The sequence below is a fragment of the Pleurodeles waltl genome, chromosome 10, assembly GCF_031143425.1.
Source record: "Pleurodeles waltl isolate 20211129_DDA chromosome 10, aPleWal1.hap1.20221129, whole genome shotgun sequence".
Classification (NCBI taxonomy): Eukaryota; Metazoa; Chordata; class Amphibia; order Caudata; family Salamandridae; genus Pleurodeles; species Pleurodeles waltl.
This window is the reverse complement of record NC_090449.1, coordinates 130,480,617-130,490,084: the sequence shown is the minus strand read 5'-3', so window position 1 is coordinate 130,490,084 and position 9,468 is coordinate 130,480,617.

Below are 9,468 nucleotides of genomic sequence, written 5' to 3'. Positions count from 1 at the left end.
ACACATTTGATGATATCACTGATCATCACAGTGAGGGTTGCCTTACTAAGCTATCTCGGTGGGCCCCGGTAGGTACTGGCTCACAGACCATTCATTTTTGCAAGGATAGCTCCCCAGAAAGGCAAGAGCTATGGGAAGCAGTTCATGTCAAAATTACAGCTCTCCATATAGGACATCCCCTGAAATGCATAGCATGTTGCAAAATGAATATGACACACACCAGAATGAATATACGGTGTGCCAAAAATAAATAGGATGCCTGGCAGAGGGAATCTGACTTGAACCAAAACAATTATGAAACCTGGCAGAGTGATCCTGCTACTTACACTCCGAATTTAATAAGATAAATAAAGAAATATATAACAATCATACTGAAATAAATATGGCCCTCACTGTAAACAAAAAAGCAATCACTGAAACAAATACAATGTTCATCAAAAAGAATGGGATGTTTCTTGAAATGACTGCCTTATACCAAGAAGAATATGACATGCATTGGAATGCATATGACAGACTGAAATGAATATAAGGTTCTGAAATTAAAATGTATTATTTTGAAAAGACTATAATGAGCATTGAAAATAATACAACATTCACTGAAATTATTGCTACACATGTTGTAATGATTATGAATTGTGTTGAAATGAATATTACCCAGATTGCAATGAATATGAGATATACAGACATGAACAAGATGATTTGAAATAAATATGGCTTGTGTTGAAATTAGTATAAGCCTCACTGAATTGAATTAAACATGCTTTTAAATGTGTATGACCAAAGCAGAAATTCTCATGACATTTGTCACAATGAATGTGGCATGCATTGAAATTAATACGATACATGTTCAAATGAATGTGATATATGTTAGAATAGATAAGTTGCATCTTAAAATTAACAAGTTGCATCTTAAAATTAACGTGACAAGTGTTAATATGAATATGACATCCATTGAAATAAATATTACATTGGTTGGAGGGAATATAATACATGTTAAAATTAACGTGGCATGCGTTGAAATTAATATAAGCTTCATTGAAATTAATTTGACATGTTTTAAAATGAATCTAAGTAATGTTAAAATGAACATTATGTTTATCAAAATGAATATGGTTTGTATTGAAAATAGTATAATAGACATTGACATGATTATGATATGTGTTACAATGGGTGTGATTCATGTTAAAATTAATATGATGTGTTAAAATGAATGAGACACCCATTGAAAGGAACATGACACATGCTAATACGAGTATGACATGCATTGAAATGAATATGACGCCCTTTGAAATTAATTCAACATGCCTTAAACTCAATATGACGAATGCTAACATTAAAATCAAACTTGTCGAAATGAACATGTTATGCTTTGAAATTAATATGATACACATCAAAATGAATGTTGCATATATTGAAATTAATATGACCTATGTAGAAAGGATATGAACCAGGTTACAATTATTATGTCAGGTGTTGAGGTGAATATAACATCCATTGAAATGAATATGACATTAATTGAAAGGAATCTGACACATGTTAAAATGATTATGAACCACTTTGAAATGAATATGACATCTACTGAAATTAATATGACCCACATCAAAATTAATATGACATTCATTTAAATGAATATGATACTTTTTCAAATGAATACGCAACTATGTGAGATAAATGTAGCATGCTTTGAAATGAATAAAGGACATATCAAAATGAGCACAAGCCATGTTTAAATGAATATGACCCCCTGTTTAGTGGGCATTTTCTTGCTTAACCGTTCATTGCCTCTGCCTGTCTGTGGAATACACGTCTGGGTCGTGATGACCATTGGGATGGTTGTGAATTCACTCTAGACAGTCACATAAAGAGAGCTGAGGGGTCCCCTGTATATCCTGATGGGTCTTCCTGAGTTAGAGTGATGGGAGGGGCTGACACTTGCACCTGAATAGGGCTGTGCCTGTCCTTACACAAAGCAGTCTCCAACACCATGGAATGTGTCTGGTGCCAGGGCAGGAGAGGCAGGGTCCTGTGCACTACAAAGACTTCTCTTTAAAGTTTGTCTACTTCAAAGGCAGAAAGGGGTAGGAGTACAGGACCTCCGACCGCACAAAGTTAGAATCCTTCAGGACTGAGGTCATTCACTCTGAATGTTGCTTTGCTGTGCTGGCCTGCTGCTTGCTGCTTCTGTCCTGGGAGTGAACAACGTGGACTTTGCTTTCCACATCCTGCTTCCAAAGGTTCTCCAAGGGCTTGGACTGATCTTGTCTCCTGTCAAGAAGTCTCCAGGACATCAAAGACTTCATCTGGCAGCACCTGGGTTCTATTGCTGAGAGTCCTGATTTGCCAAGTGATGACAAATACAGTTCCTGGTCCCTTGGGAGTGAGTTCTGGGGCAACCAAGAAGAAATCAAGTACGTCAACTCCTGAGCAACTTTGGAACTGGCACCGTTGTCCTACTCCACGCCGCTGCCTGCACCGGAGCCGTTATGAGCAACAACAGAGACCGAAGGCACAGGCCCGACGTTACTGCAGCACATGCGAAGTCACACTACAATGTGAGTCCCGAGTGTCATGTCACTGATGACAGTGACACCCGACTCCAATGCAACATCTGTGGCCTCATGGTGTGATTGCGACACCGCAAAGGCAACACCTCACATATTAACCTGCTGGATTAATCGACCTTGCCTTGTTGCAAGGAACTGACGCCTCACCACCTAAACACACAGTCGCTGTGGTGGTTCCCGCTTATTGGTCGACCACAGCGGTCTGCATTCAGCAAAGTAGCAGACAAGTGCACACTGGATAAATTCAAAAACAGCACAGCTGACACAAGTGGACACAACTGCAAAGGACACTATAAAGCACATCCCTTCTCATACCACAATCCCTTGCAATTCCACTGCAGCACAGCAAGACAGACCACAGATCATGTCATCCATTTTTGTCATAAGGCAGCCCTTTTGTTCTCTATCCCATTTTCCACGTTTTACACACTGTCTATTTTTCCCCATATTCACTCGTCTTGTTTAGTAAGTCACTGTCAACCCCTTTAATTTCCAGTCATGTCACGGCCACCCACGATTTTCAAAGTGTGAGTTGAGAGTCACTGACGATTAAATCATGAGAGTAGAGCCTCAATTGTTTGGAGTCCATGTCCACCACACTCTTCTCAGTAGAAAAAAGGAAATGTTGGACAGGATAGTCAACAGAGTGAATTCTGTAGGCACCACCATGTGCACAAAGGAGGACATTAGGAAGCGGTGGAACGATCTCAGGGGCAAGGTCCATTCCCAGGTCTCCATTAAGCAGCTGGAGGCCAAGAAGACTTGGGATGGCCCTCCCAGTGCCCCCACTAAGACTCTTTCCCTTGGAGAAGGTCTTGGTTTTTATGCATCCTGAGGACTTGACAGGAATACCTGGGGTAGTGGAGTCTGGTTCGTCACAACACAAATAATGCCACAAAACTGCAATGTCATGCATGGTCACAGCTTAGCTGTTGCCACTGTCTTGTTCATGTACCTCAGCAAAATTCCATACCCAGAATATCTGAGTTGTAACACTGTCAATCTGTATAATTAGATCCAACAACACAGCTACCTTAGCCCATCACATGCCATACGTCCAAATGGTGCCTGGCAATCTCACAATAACAAAAACACATTCCAGGACTCATGGCCTGTCCAAAATGTAAACTTATGCTCAAGCCTAATAGCAGCCTGCATATAGATATGTAATACCAAATCTTTGTCAAGTGTTTGGGGAGTAGAGGGAATGACCTGACTGCAACTTAAAGGAGGCACTGTTTCAGTAGCTCCAAACACCAGCCCAGAGGTCACTTGTCCAAATACCCTTGTATGAGAGCTCTCAACATAAGTGCACTCACCTGGGAGGATACATTTTGTCAAGTGTATGTAGCAGAGAGAGTGACTGGACTGCAACTCCCAGGAGGCACTGTTTCAGTAACTCCAACCACCAGGCCTGTGGTCACTTGTCCAAATACCACTGTTTGGTAACTCTCATTTGAAGTGTATTCACCTGGGAGGATACTATTTGTATAGTGTGTGTAGTGTAGAGAGTGATGTAACTGCAGAGCACAGTAGGCCCCGTTCCTGTAATTTCAAACACCAACCCAATGATCACTTGTCCAAATACCCTTGTTTGTGAACTCTCAATTGAAGTGTACTCACCTGGGGGGGGGATACCATTTGTATTTTGTGGGTAGTGTAGAGAGTCATCCGACTGCAAAGCACAATAGGCCCTGTTCCAGCAACTCCATACACCATCCCAGTGGCCACTTGTCAAGATACCCCTGTTTGTGAATTCTCAATTTAAGTGTGCTCACCTGGAAGGAGACCATTTGTCAAGTGTGTGTATTAGAGGAAGTGACCTAACTGAACTCCCAGGAGGCACTGTTTCTGTAACTCCAACACCAGCCCAGTAATCACTTGTCCAAATACCCTTGTTTGCGAACACTCAATTGAAGTGTACTCACCTGGGGGATACCATTTGTCAAGTGTGTGCAGTCGCAGGAGCGACCTGACTGCAACTCCAAGGAGGCACTGTTTCAGTAACTCCAAATACCAGCCCAGTGGTCACTTGCACAAATATCCCTGTTTTTTAACTCTCAGTTGAAGTGTACTCACCTGAGGAAATACCATTTGTATAGTGTGTGTAGTGTAGAGAGTGATCTGACAGCAAAGCACAATAGGTCCCGATCCAGGAACTCCAAACATGAGCCTAGTGGTCACTTGTCCAAATCCCCTTATTTGTGAACTCTCAATTGAAGTGCACTCACCTGGGAGGATACTATTTGTCGAGTGTGTGGAGTGTAGAGAGTGACCTGACTGCAAAGCACAGTAGGCCCTGTTTCAGTACCTCCAAACACCAGGCCAGTTGTCACTTGTCAAAATACCCTTGGTTGGGAACTCTCAATTGAAGTTTACTCACCTGGGATTGATCAAGCTATAGATCATGCTCAAATCAGAGACTGTCTGTCTACCTTGCTCTATCTTGACTTGCTAACCCAAGCTGAAACTATTGGGGAAAGAAATGACACCTTACCCAGGGTGTACAACAAATATTCCTAAGGCCTCAAGATGTACCACCAGCTTGATATTGACAGCAGACACATTGGCAGAGCACTGTGCACATGATTACTCCAGTCACATATACAACAAAATCCTGGGCTTGCCTGCATCCCACCCAACCAGGCCTCCAAATGGTCAAAGCCATATCTTGCCTCTCCACTGTGTTTGCTGCACTGGTAGTATAATGTCATTTTGAGGCCATCTTCCAAAGTGCAACTGATTACCACATCTCATCAGCTTCTTGAGTCAAATTGGGTTGGCATGCTTAACACATGTCATGTCAAGTCACCCAATACCATGGTTACTTGGCACAACTGGATTACCTACAACTTAACTTAGTCCAAGGTCTCTTCTTATTCTAACACAAAACCTTCGGCAGTAAATGTCACAATTCAACGAGTAACAATGTAAATTTTTCATCAACAGGCGGATCTGCCATTGGGCACACGGAGGCCACAGGAACAGACTACGACTACCCCTCTGGATGAAGCCCTCAGTGACGACAACACTCCTGGACTTGTGGATGTGGAGGGTGGTTCTGGCCCATCTGGGCAACCTGGTCAGATGGCAACAGTGAGTCTCACTGTGCCCACAACATCACTCCCAGCTCTGTTCTTTAAAAATCAGAGGAAACATTCACCCCAACCTGTGTTCATAGCACAGTTTCAACATCTTGTGCCCCCAGTCCTGGTTCCTGAGTTGCAGCACAAAACATCAGACAATGAGGGGCCAGGCAAGGGCACAGGCCTAGGGGGGGTGTGGGGGGCGTTTACATGGGCGGGATGTGGCCAGCAGTGTGAGGCCACTGGGGCTGCTCTTGGCCACATGATCAGCCACATCTTGAGGGTCTATCAGGAATTTCAAGGCATGATGGGCCTGGTGTTAACCGAACTCTGGGAAATCAAGCAGCTACAGAGGAATATGCATAGGGATATGCGTGAACAAATGGAGGCCCACAATTCCAACATGGCCTCCCTAACAAGGATGTTGAGGGACATATACACACAACCCTGAGCAGGGCTTTCCAAAACCATTCTTCCCCTTCCATTGGCTCATCAACAGCAGGCCCATCAACATCGGCGGTGACCACAGGAAGGGAGGCCCTGCCAGAGGAACAACCAGCCCCAGACACCCCTGCCTCTGTAGCAGCTGATCCACCCCAACCGCAAGCATAGACGTCAAGCAAAGAATCCAGGAGGTGCGGATGGCAAGACACCCACCACTGCCAGCAATAACCCTCTTCCTTAATGTGAGAGAACAGGGCTGATTGCAGAGGCCCCCTAACTTTATGCCCCCATTTTCCACTTTTTGCTGGTGTTTTCCTGACTCTGATGGTGCCCTGGGTACTGCTAACCAGTCCCAGGGCCTGTGCTCTGTGTAAAATCAGTATGCAAATTGGGCTAATTATAATTGGCTAGGTCAACCTACCTATAAGTCCCTAGTATATGGTAGGGAATGGAGGTTTAGGGGACGCAGCATAGGTAGTGCCCCCATAGGTGCATTGCTTAGGTGCCCAGTATCATTTTAAAGGCAGGTCTGCCTTGCTGGCAACTTTTAAATTAAAGTTACATGCACATTCTACTTTGGAATTAAAAGTAGTTCCAAAGTCTTAAACTACCTTATATTTACATATTAGTCACCCTCAAGGTGTGCCCTATGTGCCCCTAGGGCTGGGTGCTTTGTAACTATAAGCAGGGACCGTTATAAAAATAGTTTTATAAGCCTTGGCGAGGTAAAACAGCCAAATTTGTTTTTCCCTCATTGTAGTGAATGGCCTCTATAGGCTAGAATGGGGAAACTTTATTTTAATTTAAAAAATCCCCTTAAGTATACCAGAAGTTTGGTATCAAATTAATTGTTATGATAAATCCCACAACTTCCACTTGTTGGATTTAATATAAGTTGTTCAGGTAAAGAGTTTTAAACTTTGCTCTGATTGGCCAACCTCTGGCAGCCTTGGTGAGGTGTAAAGTGGCTTGGCTCAGCACAAAGAGATATGCCTGGGGGAGGAGATCTCACCTCAGCAGATGTGGAAGCAGGAAGGGGTAGGGCTGCCAAACTGGTCTTCAAAGGCAGAGAAGGACATTTGAGCAACCCAGCAACACCCTCACATCCTGCAAACTCAGACAATTAGGTGCCCCCTTGATTAGATTAGGAGAGGGCAGGAGAGGGCTGTGTTTAGGATTTTTTGCCACACCAATGGGTGGGCTCAGCCAGATGTAACCACTAAAAATCACTTTCAGCCATGATGGATTTTTGAGGAATGTTGCTCCCTGGGATTGATTTTTGCCACACTTCCCAGGAAGTGGTCATCACAGGGGGAAGGTCCCTGCCCCTGATTGAAGAACCAGGACCTCCCTGTTGTTCACCCAGGAGCAGGGATAAAACTGGCAGACCTGCACCCATACCTCAGATCACTATCAGATTCCAACAAGGAAGAACTACAGGAGAAGGACTGCCCTGCTGGACCCCTGGCCTGCACCTGGACCCTGCACTCTGGAGGACTGCACCAGCTGCACACTTGAGCTTCATCACAAGAAGGACTTTGCCTGGCTTCAACTGGTTCAAGGAGGGACTCCCTGTTTGCCACAGGTAAGAACATGCTAACCAGAGTCCCCTGCACCAACATCTGAAGAAACCAACCAGCTTACCACTACCCAGTGGCCAAAAAGGAGTTTGCTCCAGGTACATTCTGGGAGTTGTAGTCCGCAACCCCAAGGAGCATCTCAGAGCTTCTGGACCCTTGGGGTGAACTGTAGACCTCAAGAGAACCTTAAAAGAACATCTGGAAGAAGATCCAGAAGTTTCGAGAAGTTTGGTGAACTTTTGAAAAAAAGCTCCATAGAGGGTCCGACCCGCCGCTGCAACTCTAGCTGGCATGCCTCAACCTTGACCCGGCCTGACTTGCAGGTTTGTCCCGGTGAAGAAAATCTCCAAAAAGAGATTAAGGCCCCCACAGGGTTGCTTTGGCGATTGTACCGCCAACAGGCTGGTGGGAAAATTTGCCATATTTTGACCGCTGCGGTAGTGCCACGGTCACACCGCCGGACCGGCGGTTTCCCGCCATCGTTGTCCCGGCGGTTTCCCGCCATCGTTGTCCCGGCGGTTTCCCGCCATCGTTGTCCCGGCGGTTATAATCCGCCAGGGCAGCGCTGCCCTGGGGATTATGACTCCCTTTCCCGCCAGCCTGTCCATGGTGGTAGAGACCGCCATGGAAAGGCTGGCGGGAAGGGGAGTCGTGTGGCCCCTGGGGGCCCCTGCACTTGGCATGGGCAGTGCAAGGGCCCCCAGGCCCAGCCCAACTCTGCTTTTCACTGTCTGCATCAGGAGCTGGCTGCAATGTTACGGCCCAGCGGGGATGTTGAAATGTGGCTTGCGGGTTTGCAGCCGCATAAGCGGCCGCTCGGCAGTTCAACCTTGGAGGGAGGCCTCTGCCGTCCGCCAAGGTTGTAATGAGGGACTAAGTCAGAACGTAGGAAGTTGACCGGGACCTCCCAATCGGCATATCCGATGAGGCCTCCAAGGACGTCGGATCAAGATTCAGGTTTGCCCCGGTTGAAGGATTTTTACCTTCAAAAAAACGACTAAGTCCAAAGGTAAAAATCTCCACCGAGGGCTTCTGTGACGCGTATCCGAGGAAGAGTTCCGGGAGGTTGGATTGGACTGGCAGGTTCGTCCCGCTGAAGAAAATCTCCAAAAAACCGACTAAGTCCTAAGGTAAACTTTGGACCGAGGCCTCCCGCAGGCTGAAGCCAAGCTGGGTTCCATCGCGGCCGGCCTTAAACTTTGATTTTGCCCCAGTCGAGATGCGATCAGTTGACCAGATTGGTGCTTTTTGTTTCTATGCGTTAGAAAGCGATTTTATTCTTGGGGTGTCACTTTAAATATTTCCTACTTTTATAAATTGATTTTGGATTTTTAAACTGTTTCCTTTGTTTTATTTAATTACTGTTTTGTGATATTTGAATGCTTTATGCTTTGTCTTCCAAGTTAAGCCTTGTCGCTCGTTGAAAAGCTACCAAGGGTTGAGCTAGGTTTAATTTACTGAGATCTGATTGGACCTAAGTGGAGGTTAGTGGCCTATTGCTAATTGTAGGTACTTACCTGCCCTTACCAATAACCAATTTTCCAACATTTTTGGTGGCAGAGGTGGGATCCTGTACTTGTGTTCAGTATCACATTGCAGTTTTAAGTAAAACAAATTAAAAATCCTTTAAATTGTCCTAGTGCAAAAAGTGTTTTTAATTTTTAATTTGGATAAATTTCAATTATTGAATTTTTGTGATTTTTCTAAATTCTTGTTTCCAATTTTTGCAAAAAGTTTTTGTTGACACAAAACTAGGGAACCATGGAGCTTGATCTGGCTAGCCTACACATACTG